The sequence below is a fragment of the Erythrolamprus reginae genome, chromosome 1, assembly GCF_031021105.1.
Source record: "Erythrolamprus reginae isolate rEryReg1 chromosome 1, rEryReg1.hap1, whole genome shotgun sequence".
NCBI lineage: Eukaryota > Metazoa > Chordata > Lepidosauria > Squamata > Dipsadidae > Erythrolamprus > Erythrolamprus reginae.
The window spans coordinates 407,804,525-407,824,015 of record NC_091950.1 but is presented as its reverse complement, the minus strand read 5'-3'; the positions used below and the strand labels follow the sequence as shown (position 1 = coordinate 407,824,015).

At 40.9% G+C, this 19,491-nt stretch overlaps 1 protein-coding gene across 1 annotated transcript in view; it reads right to left on the bottom strand.

The window, feature by feature from the left end:
* Nucleotides 1–19,491, bottom strand: part of AUTS2 (activator of transcription and developmental regulator AUTS2) — a 1,269,011-nt gene that overhangs the window by 699,010 nt on the left and 550,510 nt on the right. The window lies entirely within an intron of this gene.

Here is a 19,491-nt window from a genome sequence, read left to right as displayed (position 1 = left end):
GACGTGTTTTCCAGGAAATCTCACCGACCACTCTTGCATATGGTCAACTTCCTTGTAGGCAATAAAATTATGGGGACAGCAAAGTAGGATAGGATAGGATAGGATAGAAAAGAATAGAATAGAATAGAATAGAATAGAATAGAATTATTTATTGGCCAGATGGGATTGGACACACAAGGAATTTGCCTTTGGTGCATGTGCTCTCAGTATACATAAAAGAAAAGATACATCTGTCAAGAATCATGAGGTGCAATGGTTAACGATTGTCACAGGGGTCAAATAAGCAGTGAAGAAACAGTCAATATTTATTTTTATTTTATTTATTTATTTATTAGATTTGTATGCCACCCCTCTCCGAAGGCTAACAACAATATAAAAAACAATGTAAACAAATCTAATATTAAAAATAATCTAAAAAACGCCAATTTAAAGAACCACTCATACATACAAGCATACCATGCATAAATTCTATAAGCCTAGGGGAAGGGAAATTTCAATTCCCCCATGCCTGACGACAGAGGTGGGTTTTAAGGAGCTTGCGAAAGGCAAGGAGGGTGGGGACAACTCTGATATCTGGGGGGAGCTGGTTCCAGAAGGTCAGGGCCGCCACAGAGAAGGCTCTTCTCCTGGGTCCCGCCAAACGACATTGCTTAGTCGACGGGACCCGGAGAAGGCCAACTCTGTGGGACCTAACCGGTCACTGGGATTCGTGCGGCAGAAGGCGGTCCTGGAGATATTCTGGTCCGATGCCATGAAGGGCTTTATAGGTCATAACCAACACTTTGAATTGTGACCGGAAATTGATCGGCAACCAATGCAGACAGTGGAGTGTTGGTGTAACATGGGCATACCTTGGGAAGCCCATGATTGCTCTCGCAGCTGCATTCTGCACGATCTGAAGTTTCCGAACACTTTTCAAAGGTAGCCCCATGTAGAGAGCATTACAGTAGTCGAACCTCGAGGTGATGAGGGCATTAATAAAAGTATAAAATAGCACCATTTTGCTTAAAGGTGAAATGCCACAAAAGTATTTATTTGATCTGTAAAACCTCATTCCGAATGGAAACATCCCTGGAACAATCAAGGGGATTCATTTTATTATTTATTTATTGCTCTTTTAAATCTCAACTTATCTCCAGGAGCTCAAGGCGGCTTAGATGGAGATCTTGCTTCATTTGATCCCACAACTGGAACCTTATGAAGTAAGATTAGTTGAAAGAGACTGACGGGGCCCATAATCACCTATGGAGCTTCCGCATCTAGGGATGTTTTTGAACCTGGGTTTCTCAAACTTAATCCAAAATACCCAGAATCATTTAAATAACACAAGCTCTGACATGCAAGCTCTCTTAAGCGAGAAAGCCCTTTTCCAGTGCCAGCTTCAATCAGTATGCACAATGCAAAGAAAAAAGAAAAAAAGATAGATTAAAGGCAGCTTCATAGATTCCTCTATCTCTAGTCATCTTTATATCACTTTAAGAAATTAAGTTCCACCTTGTTTTAAAAAAGCATCCATCATACCGTATAAAAGAGACTCCACTGATGTTGTTCTCTTATAAGAATGTAATTTCTTATATAGAAGATAGAAAAGAACAGATGTTTAGTTTAACCCTATCTGTTTATATATTCGCTGTCTTGCCAAGGAAGCAGAGAAACAGGTTTTTATCAATCAGTAATGCTTTTCTCAAGAGAGACATTTGGGAAGCACCTTAGCCAAATATTTGTGACAATGAAAGTACAGTGGTATCTCTACTTACAAACTTAATCCATTCCGTGACCAGGTTCTTAAGTGGAAAAGTTTGTAAGAAGAAGCATTATTTCCCATAGGAATCAATGTAAAAGCAAATAATGTGTGCGATTGGGGAAACCACAGGGAGGGTGGAGGCCCTGTTTCCTCCCAGGAGATTCCTTCAGAGGCCCCACGGAGGCTTCTCCATGCCTTTTCCGGCCCTGTTTCCTCCCAGGAGATTCCTAGAGAGGGCCCACAGAGGTTTCTCCCACTTTTCCGACTCTGTTTTCTCCCAGAAGATTCCTAGAGAGGCCCCATGGAGGCTTCTCCCTGTCTTTTCTGGTTACAATTTCAGAAGCTCGGGTTTGTAAATGGAAAATGGTTCTTGAGAAGCGGCAAAAATATCTTGAACACCTGGTTCTTATCTAGAAAAGTTCGTAAGTAGAGGCGTTCTTAGGTAGAGGTACGACTGTATGTCTTTCCAGATCTGGTCTCCTAGTTTTCTAATCAGAAATGTAACAGGTAACTATGCATAGGATGTCTATGGAGATTCTCAGTCATCCAAGTCATGGTTGGATGACCCTTTGTGGCGTGATTGTTAGAGTGCAGTATTATTTGTTTGTTTGTTTGTTTGTTTGTTTGTTTGTTTATGTATGTATGTATGTATGTATGTATTTAATTATTTAATTTATTTAATTTATTTAATTTATTTAATTTATTTAATTTATTTAATTTATTTAATTTATTTAATTTATTTAATTTATTTAATTTATTTAATTTATTTATTTATTTTATTTATTTTATTTATTTTATTTATTTTATTTATTTTATTTATTTTATTTATTTTATTTATTTTATTTATTTTATTTATTTTATTTATTTTATTTATTTTATTTATTTTATTTATTTTATTTATTTTATTTATTTTATTTATTTTATTTATTTTATTTATTTTATTTATTTTATTTATTTTATTTATTTTATTTATTTATTAATTAATTAGATTTGGATTTTCTTTAAAAGGCAATTGAATTTTCTGCTTTTTCTAGACCTGAAGAAGCTTTTTGGATAAGAAGCAAAACATCTTCAAAGAAAAACCAAAAGGTCCAATTGCCTCTGTAAAAAAGGGCTGTGGACAGAATAATGTCACCCATCTCACAAAAAGTGATTCTGCATCATACAACAAAATGATAAATAGATTTGTGAGATCTGCCCAAATGATGTAACAGAATAACTGAGTTGGAAGGGACCTTGGAGGTCTTCTGGTCCAACCCTTTGCTTAGGAAGGAAAGCCTACACCCAGGGGTAGACAGCAAGCAGGATGGGGTGGAACACAGTTCCACCCCCAGAAATGAAGATACGTACGCAGCTCTAGCTGATCGGCAGCTGTCACTTCCTGGATTACTGGTCTAGTCTCGGCTCTCCTTTTTTCCCCTGCTGCTACTGCTGCTGCTGCTGCGTCTGCGCTCCTTGCTTTTTTCCTCTTTTCTCCTTCCTGGCCTCGGATAAGATTCCCTCTCTCCTGCCTGGCTTCCCTCCAGCCTCATGCGGCCACCTCCTGCTTGAGGTGCAAGCAGAAGGCGTGGGTGGAAACGGTGCTGGCAGCATTTGTGCTTCTGGCAGCACCCGTTTGCCTAGCTTAACAGTTTGAGGTGGGGGGGGGCGACCCAGGAAGGAGAGCGCAGGAAACACAAAGCAAATTGTCACCCCAGCGCAAGACACTGGTAAAGTTGTAAGTCAAGGATTTAACAGTTCACTTGAATAATGATGATTGTTCACGCCACTCCTAACTGGTCACATGGCCAGCAAGCCACTCCTACTCAGTCACATGATCATTAAGCCACACCCACAAAATAAGCCACATCTACAGTGTGTCAGTAAATTTTTTTACTGCCCATTACTGCCTACACCACAAGTGATTATCCAACATCTTCTTAAAAACCTCCAATGTTGGAGAATTCACAACTTCTGGAGGCAAGCTGTTCCACCAATTAATTATTATGTCAGGAAATTTCTAAGTTGTGATCAGCAGCTATATTCTAAAAATTTGCATTTTTACACTCATATGCTCACAATACCAACTGATTCTGAGATAGACGTCTGACATTAAAAGCTTGTTTCTGAAAGCTGCGTGGAAAAGTGGATAATTATTTTGAAAAGTCGGCATGTTTTGAAATGCTTAATGCTGCATATCCTGAATTTGAATCGTTGAAGAAACTAGAAACAAGAATCATGGAAATTTGTATTGAAATCTTGTCTGAAAATGAAAACTTCATCCATTAGGAATTACAAATCATCATTTATGGAACCTTCTTCTGCCTCACATTTCCCAGCAACTGATCAGAACCTACAGGGTTGGCCTTCTCCAGGTCCTGTCAACCAGATAATACTGACTGACGGGGCCATGGGGGATGACCTTCTCTGTGGTGGCTCTGGCTTATGGAATCAGCTTCCCCCAGAGATCCGCGCAGCCCCCAACCTCCTGGCCTTTAGAAAGGCCTTAAAAACATGGCATTGCCAGCAGTCCATTGAGCCACAGTACTGGCCTAGAATTGATGAATGGTTGTTTTGTTTTTGTTTTTGTTTTAGTGATGGGGTTTTATTGTTATTATGGTTTTATTATGGGGTTTTTATTGCTATTTATTGTTATTGTGGTTTTATTATGTATGCCGCCCAGAGTCCATGTTTGAGTTGGGTGGCTCATAAATCTAAATAGATAGATAGATAGATAGATAGATAGATAGATAGATAGATAGATAGATAGATAGATAGATAGACAGACAGACAGACAGACAGACAGACAGACAGACAGACAGACAGACAGACAGACAGACAGACAGACAGACAGGATAGGATAGATAGATAGATAGATAGATAGATTAGATAGATAGATAGATAGATGATAGATAGATAGATAGATAGATAGCTTAGATAGATTAGATAGATTAGATAGATAGATAGATAGATAGATAGATAGATAGATAGATGATAGATAGATAGATAGATAGATAGATAGATAGGATAGATAGATAGATAGATAGATAGATAGATAGATAGATAGATAGATAGATAGATAGATAGATTAGATAGATGATAGATAGATAGACAGACAGACAGACAGACAGACGATAGATAGATAGATAGATAGATAGATAGATAGATAGATAGATAGATAGATAGATGATAGAGAGAGAGAGAGACAGACAGACAGACAGACAGACAGAGAGGATAGGATAGGATGGATAGGATAGGATAGGATAGATAGATAGATAGATAGATAGATAGATAGATAGATAGATAGATAGATAGATAGATTAGATAGATAGATAGATTAGATAGATTAGATAGATAGATAGATAGATAGATAGATAGATAGATAGATTAGATAGATATAGATAGATAGATAGATAGATAGATAGATAGATAGATAGATGATAGATAGATAGATAGATAGATAGATAGGATAGATAGATAGATAGATAGATAGATAGATAGATAGATAGATAGATGATAGATAGATAGATAGATAGATAGATGATAGAGAGAGAGAGAGACAGACAGACAGACAGACAGAGAGGATAGGATAGGATGGATAGGATAGGATAGGATAGGATAGATAGATAGATAGATAGATAGATAGATTAGATAGATAGATAGATTAGATAGATTAGATAGATAGATAGATAGATAGATAGATAGATAGATAGATAGATAGATAGATGATAGATAGATAGATCAGTAGAAGAGAATATTAGTAGCTCAGAATTGAACTGTGAGGGTCTTGGTACTCTGAGCTGGGTTGTTTTCTTGCAGACATTTCATTACCCAACAAGGTAACTTCATCAGTGGTAGAAGAGAAGAGAATTTGCTCCCTATTTATTTACAAGTGACTTGCAATCTCAGTGTTGGTGCAAGAGTTATCGATAATTCCTTCATTAGGTGGTTGATAGTCTGAGTTGGTAATTCCTTGCTTGGTGTATTGTTTGCTGCTTGAACTATAGTCTGAACTACCAACTTGAACTATCAACTCAAGGAAGTACTAACTCAGACAAGCTACCAAACAATAAACAACAACTTAATCAAGAAAGCACCAAGAATATCAACTGTGACAAGGGAAGACACATATATAAACAAAGAGCAAACCCCCTCTCTTCTGATGATGTTACCTAGTTGGGTAATGAAAGGTTTCTAAGAAAACAACTGAGCTCAGGGAGCTTCCTCACAAAACAAAATTATACTGTATATAATGTATATACCGTATACCAGGACAACTAGACACAAGAACAGGTTTTTTTCCCAAATGCCATCACTCTGCTAAACAAATAATTCCCTCAACACTGTCAAACTATTTACTAAGTCTGCACTATTATTATTAATAATTTTTTCTCATCATTCCTATCACCCATTTCCTCCCACTTATGACCATATAACTCTAACTTGTTGCTTGGATCCTTAAGATTTTTATTAATATTGATTGTAACTGATTGCTTATTTGACCCCTATGAGAATCATTAAGTGACGTACTGTTTCATAATTCTTGACAAATGTATATTTCCTTTTATATACATAGAGAGCATATGCACCAAAGACAAATTCCTTGTGTCCAATCACACTTGGCCAAAAAAGAATTCTGTTCTGTTCTGTTCTATCCAGAAAAGTTTTAAAGAGCAAGCTCCATCATCAGCAATTAAAAAGACAAAGAGCAATGGATACAAGCCTGACTTATTTTTTTCTCAAACTTTGAGATATCCAAAGCCATTCAACTGGGCTTCATGTTGCTAATTTCCAAAAAGTAAAAACAACGGTCTGATTAGGCTTAAATGTAATATCTGTGTAACACTTTGCTTCAGCAACAGTTTAGCACAAGGGGAAATGAACTATAGAATGTTCTCCTTTTGCAGAGACATCCAGTAAAGCTAATTAGGGTGTGAAAACTGGAGCTCTGTCATTAGCCAAGCTAAGTAAATTAACATTTGTTAACTATGATTTATAGTGCCAAGTGCTAGCTAACAAGAGTCGGCTTTTGCAATGAGCACACAGGCACATGTTAAAAAGCCAAAACAGTGTATTAACTGCAAGAGATCCAAATAGCAAATCACCAGGGTGCCTTTGTGTAAATGTGCTCATTTTAAAAACAGATAGCCATTTTTCACATTAACAGAATGCAGTTAAATATCCAACTTCCTGAACTGATTACTAAAGATGAGCACACCGTCTCTACCTGTCTGCAACGCCAATATATCTTTTCGCTGCTATCGCTGACAACCTGCTGCTATGGTAAATCAGGCACCCACATCCTAAGCTAGTGATGGCGAACCTATGGCACGGGTGCTACAGGTGGCACGCAGAACCATATCTGCTGGCACGCGAACTGTTGCCCTAGCTCAGCTCCAACGTGCATGTGTGTGCTGGTCATTGATTTTTGGCTCACGAAGAGGATCTGCAAGGGCATTTTCGGCTTCCAGAGACCCTCCGTGGAGGAATGGGGGAGGACATTTTTAGCCTCCCCCAGCTCCAGGGAAGCCTTTGGGAAGATGAAACATGAGCCTCTCTGCATCAGCTGACAAAACTACTGGCCAAGAGGGTACCAAGATGGGCCTGGTTCATCCTCCTTAGAATCTATCATTACCAGAGTTGGACGAGGAGCACTCGCAACACTTACCAGGTTCAATCTTGAAAAACAACTTAGAATTAAAAGATCCATTTTTTTTGTTTTTATTTAAAAAAATGGGTTTGAGTATGAGCTACATATGAAAGAAGTCTTGTGGAACTGCTATGTTAAACAGGCAGAATGCCCCGTGCAGAGTTTGCAGCTCAAAAAAATCCAACCCAGCTTCCCTGTCGTTTATCCTTCTTCGGGTTGCTACCTTTACACAGCTGTGTGGTGCGGGGCTCTCCAGGGAAGGGTGTTTTGAATGTCATCCAGCCCCATCCTTGGTGGTGTCCCTGTGGCATCCCATAAAAGAGCCAAAACAGCTGTTGGATGCACTGCCTTTTAGGTCTGCCTTCATGAGCGTTCACAAAAGCAACATCCTGCGGGACCTTCGAGCAACGTATGCTTTCCAGATTCTCCAGATTGGGTGCAAATTAAAGCTTTCCTCAGCTGGGAACGGGAGAGACATATTGTTTGGTAGCTGAAGAACAAATGTCAAAACAATTCAACATCCTTTCTCCTCGAAGATTAATTAATCTCACCCACCCGCACAAAGCTCGTCTGTCTAAATGCGTAAGGGGAGACGTAATGCAGTATATGCAAGCCCCCAATCCCCACCCCACCACCACCAATACAAAATCTAGGACGGAGACCAAGTGAAATTCTCACACTCCGCTATGGTGACTGCGGGCTGAAAATTTAGGAGCTTTGAAGGAGGAGAGGGGAACGTTGGGGGAAAGCGATGCTTATCTTTCCTTTGTTTTGGTTTCTCTCTAAGGATAATTTTAGGCTCAGGACCAAATAGCATCATGTTAAAGGGGAATATAGAGGTATAACAAGCCGAAAGAGGGAGATTGTGATCCTGCTGTATAGAGTGCTGGGGAGACCACATTTGGAATACTGTGTTCAGTTCTGGAGACCTCAAAAAGATATTGACAAAATTGAACGGGTCCAAAGACGGGCTACAAGAAGGGTGGAAGGTCTTAAGCATAAAACGTATCAGGAAAGACTCAATGAACTCAATCTGTATAGTCTGGAGGACAGAAGGGAAAGGGGGGACATGATCGAAACATTTAAATATGTTAAAGGGTTAAATAAGGTCCAGGAGGGAAGTGTTTTTAATAGGGAAGTGAACACAAGAAGAAGGGGGCACAATCTGAAGTTAGTTGGGGGAAAGATCAGAAGCAACGTGAGAAAATTTAATTTTACTAAAAGAGGAGTAGATGCTAGGAACAAACTTCCAGCAGATGTGGTTGGTAAATCCGCAGTAACTGCATTTAAACATGCCTAGTATAAACATATAAGATATATAACATATGGGATAAACACCACACTTCAAAAAAGACATTGAAACTCTGGAGAAGGTGCAGAAAAGAGCAACCAAAATGATCAGGGGTCTAGAAACCAAGGCTTACGAAGAGAGACTGCGGGAACTGGGCATGGATAGCCTAGAGAAAAGGAGGGCCAGAGCGGACATGATAGCAGTCTACAGGTATACGAGGGGTTGCCACAGAGAGGAGGGGATCACTTTATTCTCCAGGGCACCGGAGGGCCAGACGAGGAACAACGGCTGGAAGCTGACCAAGGAGAGATTCAACCTAAAAATAAGGAAGAACTTCTTGACGGTCAGAATGATCAACCAGTGGAACAACCTACCAGCGGACGTTGTGAACTCCAATACTCTGGACATTTTTAAGAGGAAATTAGACTGCCATTTGGCTAGGATGCTATAGGGTTCCTATAGCTCTGTCTCATTCGTGGTCTGTTTGCCAATGCCTTTCAGGGCCTTTCAGAAAACCAGTGCTTTGGGGTAAACAATGCTCTATAGCAGTGTTTCCCAACCATGGCAACTTGAAGTTATCCTATTATAATCATCATCATTACCATTATCATTATTATCATTATTATTTATTAGATTTGTATGCACCCCACTCTGAAGACTCGGGGCAGCTCACAACAACAATAATACAATATACACAATTCAAATCCAATATTAGATAAAAAGCTAAATTTAAAACCCATAAATATTAAAAACAATCGGTACTGCACAATCACAACATTCTCATGTATTACAGTCAGAAAAAAGGTGGTGGTGGGAGAAGAGATAGTTAGTCCACCCATGCCTGGTGACATAGATAGGCCTTCAACATCTTACGGAAGATGGGAAGAGTGGGGGCAATTCGAATCTTCAGGGGGAGTTGATTCCAGAGGGTCGGGGCTGCCACAGAGAAGGCTCTTCCCCTTGGTCCCACCAAATGGCATTGTTTAGTTTAGTCGACAGGACCCGGAGAAGGTCCACTCTGTGGGACCTGATTGGCCGCTGGGATTTGTGCAGCAGAAGGCGGTCCCACAGGTATTCTGGTCCGATGCCATGTAGGGCTTTATAGGTCATTACGCACCTGAACTTTCAGCCTCTTTTAGGGAGGAAAAAGGTGCATTTTATACTCAGAAAAATACGGTAGGTCTATAATTAGTACTTAGAAAAGTTACCATTAAAAATATTATTAAAGAGCTGAATATATCTCCAAAGAATGGTAAATGGCATCTCCTAATCAGTACAGATCTCAGAAAGAACCTAGATCCAGGATCCATTCATCCTCTGTTTCCCGCGCCTGGTGTTAAAACCCAGGATTTCAATCCCTACATGATATCTCCAGCAGGTCTTCATTGCAGAGCTGTTCCAGTATGTTCTTAATTCCTACATGTGCAATCAGTTTGGGTCTTTGATCTAACAAACTTGAATTGTTTTCGTAATTCAAGCCAAGAGTAAGTGCCAGTGGAACCAATTACACAGAAAAAAGAGATGGGCTCCTATTCGAGGGAAGTTCAAGGAAATAGCTAGATTTCCATATTGGGGGTGATATTTTCTTTTGGGCTCCTGAACTGAGCAAGGGGTGAGATTGATGGCCTAAAATCCCTTTCCAATTATGATTCAGTATTGATTACCTTTTGGGATTTTCCATCCTGGACCACAGAACCACCCAAGAACTGTCATTTTCTGTTCACATTCAAATATCAATAGCTGTAATCATTTCCTTTTGGCAGGAAGTGAAGACATCTCATTATTCTTATAATATACTTTGGCGGCCAGATGTGATGGAAATGAAATAGAAACATAGAACATAGAAACATAGAAGATTGACGGCAGAAATATAAACATGGTTTGAAACACCCAAAAAATACGGAGAAAATCTGACTAAGAATATAATGTTGGGACCTACAATTTGGCATTCTGAATATGACTTCCAATGATAGGGAAATTGGTCCATCACTACCGTGTTTCCTTGAAAATAGTACACGTCCACATAATAAGGCCAATCAGGCTTTTCAGCGCATGGACTGAAATATGCACACACACACACCAAAATCAGGCCCCCAACTACTTTCCAGGGAAAGAGGGGGACTTGTTGGGGCCACTCTTTTTTTGCAGCAGACATTCTTTTGGCTGGGGGAGAGAAGGGGTGGGTGGGGAGAGAGAAACCAAGTAAGAGGCAGGTGCAAGCACATTCCGCAGAACTGGCTCGGCTACTCAGGGCTCTGTCTCCAGTGGCATTTTGAAACGTCCTCCTGCCTGCAAGGAAACAGAATACCCTACGAGACTAGACTTTTAATCCTGGGCCTAGAAAGCCTAGAACTAAGACGCCTTAAACATGATCTAAGTATTGCCCACAAGATCAAATGCTGCAATGTCCTGCCTGTTGGCGACTACTTCAGCTTCAACCACAACAACACAAGAGCACACAACAGATTTAAACTTAATATTACCCGCTCCAAACTTGACTGTAAAAAATACGACTTCAGTAACCAAGTTGTCGAAGCGTGGAACTCATTACCGGACTCCCTAACCCTAACCCTCAAAATGTTGCTTCAGAGCACTGCACACCAAGACAACTAGACACAAGAACAGAGGCCACCCGCGAAAGTCAAATTTCCGCGAAATAGAGATGCGGAAGTAAATAAACCATTTTTGGCTATGGACAGTATCACAAGCCATCCCTTAACACTTTAAACCCCTAAATTACTATTTCCCATTCCCTTAACAACCATTTACTCACCATTATCACTGGTACTCACCATTGAATAAGACACTTAGTGATCCTGATATTTATAAACATTATTTATTAACAATAAAAAATTTTTTTGTTATTTATTTGCAAAAATTATTAGTTTGGCGCTGACATATGATGTCATCGGGCGGGAAAAACCATGGTATAGAAAAAAACCCGTGAAGTACTTTTTAATTAATATTTTTTGAAAAAACGTGGTATAGGCTATTCGCGAAGTTCGAACCCGCGAAAATCGAGGGAACACTGTATGCTATGTTCCCTAGATAGGTGATCTGTTTAATGCTCTCCTTTGTATCCAGATTGCCTTTTTATTCCATTTTTTGTGCTGTGAAACTTTCACAGTTGATTGGGGTCAGGTGGCATCTAAGTCAAAATAATATCAATAAATAAATGACAGACAATGTTGCAAGAATTCATAAAATGAAGCCAGCAACAGCTACAAATGAAATATGGAACAAAAGAACATGTGTTCTAATACCTAAACCTGCAAAGAAGAGGTCTATTAGCCAAGTCTTGGGTAATGAAGATGCTTTCAGATAGGTGTTTAATGACAATATCTTTGACTCTTAGTCTGATTATCACAGTGTATGAGACAATTTAACTCAGTTCATGAGATCATCTTTTTGGCTTGCACAACAGAATCAGAATTAGTTGAATGGACTGGGTTCACCCCACATACTAAGCCAACCGCCCCCCCCCTACATTTGAACATTAAGAATATTTAAACAGGGTCAATTTACCATATTTTTGGAAATATAAGATGCACCTTTTTCCTTTCTAAAAGAGGCTGATAATTTGGGTGTTCTTATACGCTGAATGCAGCTATTTTCATCCCTAACTAGCTGCTAATGATCTCCCCAACTCTTACCTTGCAGGCTCTTCCATTGTTTCGCTCTGTGAAGAATGTTTTCCAAGCCCTAAGTCTTTGCAGGGTTTTTTCATTGCCCTAACTTGCTCTGAGTAAGTTTCTTTCCAGCCCTAACCAGGTGCTAACGATGTAGTCAGCTCTTACCGGCTGGCAAGCTTCTTTATTGTTATTCTCTGCAAACAATTTTTCCAAGCCCTAAGTCTTTGCAGGGTTTTTTCCATTGCTCTGCTTGCTCCGAATATTTCTTTCCAGGTGCTAATGATGTTCCCAGCTCTTACTAGTTTGCAAGCTCTTTCATTGTTACTCTCTCCGAATAAAGTTTTTTTAAAGCCCTAACAAGGGGATAAAATAATGTCCTGGCTAAGGACGCTAGCCAGATGATGTAAGCAGATTCTTTCCATATTTTCCTCCCCCAAAACTAAGGTGTGTTTTATATTTATTTACTTTATATTTATTTATTTATTTTGTCCAATACAAATTGAAAGTTAAGGAGAATAAAAACGTGTAGTAGTAAATATCAGGGAAGGGATAGAAGAAGAGATATGAGAATAGAATACATCAATGAAGAGTAGAGGAAGGATATATGGATGGGAGAAAAGATATATAAAATATAGGAGAGACAATTGGACAGGGGACGGAAGGCACACTAGTGCACTTATGCTCGCCCCTTACTGACCTCTAAGGAATCTGGAGAAGTCAACCATGGAAAGTCTAAGGGAAAAATGTTGGGGGTTGGGGGTTGACACCACGGAGTCTGGTAATGAGTTCCACGCTTCAACAACTGGATTGCTAAAGTCATATTTTTTACAGTCAAGTTTGGAGCGGTTGATATTAAGTTTGAACCTGCTGCGTGCTCTTGTGTTATTGGGGTTAAAGCTGAAGTAGTTGTTGACAGGCAGGATGTTGCAGCATATGATTTTATACTCTGAAAAACATGGTAATTAATGATATAGAGCAGTGCCGTGGTCTAGAGGTGGAGTCCTTGCAATCAGGAGGCTGTGAGTTCAATCCTAGGTAGTGACAGATCTCTCTCTCTCTTTCTCCCTCCCTCCCTCTCTCTCTCCCTCCCTCTCTCTCTCTCCCCCTCCCTCTCTCTCTCTCTCTCTCCCTCCCTCTCTCCCTCTCTCTCTCTCCACAGTGAGTCACTATCCGGTGCAAACTCTTCATTGGTGACAGGAAAGGAATCCAGCCAGTAAACACTCAACTCCATTCCGTTACCCTGACTCCACCTCGATGCAAGAGATTATGGGGTCATTAAAAGACAAAAAGAAAAAAGAAAAATGACATTTATTGTGGTATTGGGCAATTCATTTGGATCATTAGGAAAGTGAACACAAGAACAAGGGGACACAATCTGAAGTTAGTTGGGGGAAAGATGAAAAGCAGTGTGAGAAAATATTATTTCACTGAAAGAGTAGTAGATCCTTGGAACAAACTTCCAGCAGACGTGGTTGGTAAATCCACAGTAACTGGATTTAAACATGCCTGGGATAAACATATATCCATTGTAAGATAAAATACAGGAAATAGTATAAGGGCAGACTAGATGGACCATGAGGTCTTTTTCTGTCGTCAGTCTTCTATGTTGCTATGTTTCTATCTTCAGAGTCTAGACATAACTCTGAAGTGATGTATCCATAACAGAGACCGCTAGGGAGGAAACTTTGTGTGTGTGTTTGTGTGTGTGTGTGTGTGTGTGTGTTTGTGTGTGTGTGTGCGCATGCACTCCTATAAGCTCATACCAAGTGTCTGGTACTTTGCAAATGCCAGCTTGGAGAGTGAAGAAAAGACAGCCAGGCGTTGTTAGCACATAGCACGCCTGTTCCTGACAGCTTGAGCTGTCTGTAGATTTTCTGACAGATGTAGTCGCTGACACCTTGTCTTGCTTTCGGGGGGAGTTATATAAGGCTTGGGATGCTAAAAATGTTTATTTTCCTCAGCAACTGAAGACAGAAGGGTATCTGTGGATGGAAGAGGCATTGCTGTCAAGGAGCCAGACGATATAAAGAAAGTCTATTTAATTTCATTTGTTGATATTCAGGGAAAAACTGAGCCGGAATTACATTAGCTATCACTTTTGTGGAACAGGTTTCACTCTTTGGGTAAGTCCCTTCAGCATTGAGAGTGAAGGGGAAGGACATAAATGTTCAGTTGATTATGATAAATATATGAAAAACAGAGAGGGAGAGAAGGAGAGAGAGGAATAGAGGGAGAGAGAGAGGCAGGGAGAGAGAGAAGGAGAGAGAGAGGGTGGGGAGAGAGAGGGAGAGAAAAGGAGAGTGGGAGGTGGAGGGAAAGGGAGAGAGAAAGGGTGGAGAGAGAGGGGGGAAAGGGAAAGAGAGAGAGAGCAAGGGAGGGAGGGAGGGAGAAAGAGAGGCAGTGAGAGAGAAATAGAGAGAGGGAGAGAAAGAGAGAAGGAGAGAGAGGGTGGGGAGAGAGAGGGTGGGGGGAGAGAGAAAAAAGGAGAGTGGGAGGTGGAGGAAGAGGGAGAGAGAAAGGGAAAGAGGGAGAGAGAGAGCAAGAACGAGGGAGAGAGAGATGTAAAAGGGACCCAGTGGATTGAAACCTGCTGTTTTTTTCTTCTTCAGTGTCACACTCTTGACTCCTTCACACGATCAAGTCCTTGACTTACAACAGTTCACTTAGTAACCACCCAAAATCGCAAGCGCACTGAAAACATTTTCCACATTGTAGTATCCGACTGGTTACCCGATCAAAATTTGGATGCTTGGCTCATATTCCTGATGGTTGAAGAGTTCCAGGGTCATCACCTTTTGTGACCTTTCCTGGCAAGCAAATTCAATGGGGGAAGCCACATTCACTTTACAACCAGGTTACAGTGATCCCTCGAGTATCGCGAGGGTTACGTTCCAAGAACCTTCGCGATACTCGATTTTTCGCGATATAGTGGTGCGGAAGTAAAAATACCATCTGCGCATGCGCGCCCTTTTTCCATAGCCGTGCATGCTCAGATGGTGGAGTTTGCGTGGGCGGCGGGGAAGACCCAGGGAAGGTTTCTTCGGCCGCCCAGCAGCTGATCTGCTCAGCAGCGCCGCAGCAGCGAGGAGCCGAAGATCGGGGTTTCCCCGCCGCCCACGCAAAGGGGAAACCCCGATCTTCGGCTCCTCGCTGCTGCGGCGCTGCCGAGCAGATCAGCTGCTGGGCGGCCGAAGGAACCTTCCCTGGGTCTTCCCCACCGCCCACGCAAAGGGGAAACCCCGATCTTCGGCTCCTCGCTGCTGCCCGCCCGCTGCTTGCCCGCCCACCTGCCACCCGCCGCTCGAGAGCAAGAGGGGGAGAGATAGAGAAAGAGAGAGAAGGAAAGAAAGAGATGAGAGAGGGAGGAAGAGAGTGTGAGAGAGGAAGAAGCAAGATAGAGAAAGAGAGAGAGAAAGAAAGATGAGAAAGGAAGAGAGTGACGTCATCGGGTGGGAAAAATCGCGATATAGCGTTTCGCGAAGATCGAGATCGCGAAAATCGAGGGATCACTGTATTGACTAAACAACTTAAGTGACCCACTGAACAACTGTGGCAACAAAGCTTGTAAAATGGGGCAACATTCACAACAACCACCTTGCTTAGCAATAGAAATGTCCGACTCAGCAATGATAATAAATCGAGGATTCCATACGTAATTTGGATCTACCAGGGCTAACAATGTGGAAATTACAACACCATGAGTTGAGATTCTTTGGATCCAACATGAATTATTCTGCCGTCAGTAAATATGGCTTGGTTCCGCATACAAGCTGCCCATTTGTTTATTCCCACCAGGGAGAAATACAGTGTTTCCTCGATTTTCATGGGTTCGAACTTCGCAGAACGTCTATACCACGGTTTTTCAAAAATATTAATTAAAAAATACTTTGTGGTTTTTTTCCCCTATACCACGGTTTTTCCCACCCGATGACATCATATGTCATTGCCAAACTTTCGTCCGCCTTTAAAAAACATTTTCTTAATAAACTTTAATGAATAAACATGGTGAATAATAATCTAAATGGTTGCTAAGGGAATGGGAAATTGCAATTTAGGGGTTTAAAGTGTTAAGGGAAGGCTTGGGATACTGTTCATAGCCAAAAATAGTGTATTTACTTCTGCATCTCTACTTCGAGGAAATTCAACTTTCGCGGGTGGTCTCGGAACGCATCCCCCGCGAAAATTGAGGGAACACTGTATAATCATATAAGCCGTCAACCAAGCCACCATAACCAAGCAATCATAAGCCAGGATTCAGACAAATGAATAACCTCTAATTGAGGACACACTCGTTGATTCTAGGATATCATCAAACCCTGGATGCTTTTGCTTCTGTTTCTGACATCTGAGAATGAATGAGTTTTTTGATAAAGAGATGTTCTTCTCACATAGTTTCATTACTATATATAGGAAGGTTCCAAATAGCTCTAAGCACACAGTTAGTGGGAAACACGACGGAGAAGCCACAGGCACTTTCTTCATCATCAGTTTATGTCCTCACCTTTTTCTCCACAATCTCATGGCACCTTTGTTTCACCCCCCCTCCCAACTGCAGGTAGCAGGTTGGGCTGAAGGAGATGATTGACACATAAGCGCTCTGTGAATCTCCATGTCTGGAAATGGCCTTGAACTAGGCTTCCTCCATCCTAGTCCAACACCTTCATCACAATTACATCTTGCATGCCGGATCTACCAAGCTCAGTTCCTGAGATCATCACAAGAAGTCCCCAGTTTTACTTTGAGATGCCAGTTTCAATCAATTCATGCAAATTGAGCTATGGTCACTTTAGGACTATGGCAGCTTTCAGTTCTGTCCACCATGTTGTTGTTTAATATGTTTCAATTAGTTATGGTTTCCTCCTTTCCTTTTTTCCTTCTCCTCCCTCCCTCCTGTCATGGATAACAAAGTCAGAAAACAAACAATGTCTTGAGAGACACATGAATCAAGCAGCTTCAGCAGGACAACTCTACACTGCAGACAAAGGAAGGTTTGTACCTCAACAAACATTTTTGCAGCAAATACCCCAACAAAGTCAAGGGGCGCAATTTTCACAGGTACAACTGCCACAAGTTCCTGCTACGCCCGTGCAACCGTCGCAGATTCCACTTCAGCCGCCACAACCATCCTCTGCTACCATGTCACGGATAACAAAGCCCGTTTGAACTTTAATTAACCGTAGAGGTGATGGATTTAAGAGGTCCAATCAGTGGTAGTAAAAACAAGCATTTCTTTATTTATAAAACAGAAAACAAACAATGTCTTGAGAGACAAAAGAATATAAGCAGCTTACATGGCGTCAGGAGAGGAACGGGACAAAGGCAGAACTACAGGTTCATGAGGGCAGAAGTGATATGTGGGATATGACGTGGAATATGGGAGTGATTAATAACAAGGCACACATGTTAACTCTTTAATTACTGAATGTCTCTGTGGCTGGCTATATCCAGCGTGACACCTCCCTCCCTCCCTTCCTTTTCCTCCCTCCCTCCCTCCCCCTTCCTTCCTCCCTCCCTCCCTTGCTCCCTTCTTTCCTCCCTCCCTTCCTTCATCTTTCCCCTTCCCTTCCTTTCCCTCCCTCCTTTCCCTAGTCACATGAGTTGGGTGGCCACAGGATCACATGCATCATATAAAGAGAACTTCATATATCCCAATGACTTCACTCTTTTTATATTATATTAGGAGATTCCATTCAAACCTGATTTAGAATTAACACATATTGTGTAGAATGAAGAAACTGATGCCACTATTATATAAAAACACACCCTCCAACTAGTTGAACAATGCTTATTTAAACATTTGCAATAGGAGTAAACACAAATTGAATTTTATACACAGGAGTTCCATTTGTTAGCTCTTTTGTTTAGTAGATAAGGTAACAGCATATCTTAACTGATACTGTTCTTCTCAAGACCAGGCAAAATATCAGATGTGAGTCCAGCAGGTTATATACCCTGTGCAACGTATTTGCACTGCATAAAGATGGATGAACTGTATACACTTCTTGATAAGTTGTGCCTCACTTTTTCTCGCATTTTTCACATGAGAGCCTGGGACTCATTGGACAATCACCACGTATAGTTAGAAGAACAAGTTTTGTCTACATCCTACCCAATATCCATGGGTTATATCAAGGCTCAGGACTTTAATTGAAGGAGCAGGTGGAATACTTGGGAATGTGGATGTGAATAAGCTACTAAAATATCATTGGTGACCTCTGCCCGGAAAGTGATAGGCATGTCTACATAGAGGCAAATAAGGAATTTGAAAATTAAGGGAGACTAGGATAGATCTATTTTGGCCTTATTTTGGCCTCATCAGCTAGCCATACCCACTGGGACTTGAACCTGCAACCTTTGCCTTGTAAGGCAGAGAATTATCCTCTAGACTACAGTATCCAATCCCTTCAGCTCTGCACCAGGGAAGGGTTACATATTTTTGTGTCGAATCACCCTGGTGTATTGAAGGAACCTCACAGCTCCTTATTTGCCTCTCGGCCCAACCCAGGGCCATTTCCAAGGCAGTTAATTTTATCGATAGCCGACAATTCTATCTGTATGTGTCACATGGTTTTTTGTGGGTTTTTTGCTGAATTTGAAAATTATATATATATAATCATTTGTTGTGAAAGTGATATCCAGGTGGTTTGACAGGGAAAAAAAAATCCCTCCCCTGGTTCAGCTGATATAGGGAGGAGAACCTACAGCCTAGAGGTTAACTGGCTGACAGGCAAGCAGCCCAAGTTCAAATCCCATAAGGGCATGGCTAACTGATGAGAGATAAATAGCTTGAAATAGATCTACACTAGTCTATATATCACCAAAAAATTGGCTAACTCACGCAGCATGTTAAATTTCAAAACTGGGTTAACAAAACACAAGTTCTCCTTTGACATAAAATGCTATGTTCCCTCTACCAGATAACCCATACTATGACTTAATGTGATAACTTCATTCAAACAATCTCATACAACAGTTTTCCCCATCAAAAATCTTATACCTGATACTGAACCGCTGACTGTCCAATCTCATTTTAACCAGGGCTAATGCGTTGTATGAAACCAGCCTTCTAGTAATAGTAGACTGTTTTCCTACCAAGTAGACCCTAGATCAGTGGTTCTCAACCTTTCTAATGTTGTGACCCCTTAATACAGTTCCTCATGCTGTGGTGACCTCCAACCATAAGTCTAGCACCCAT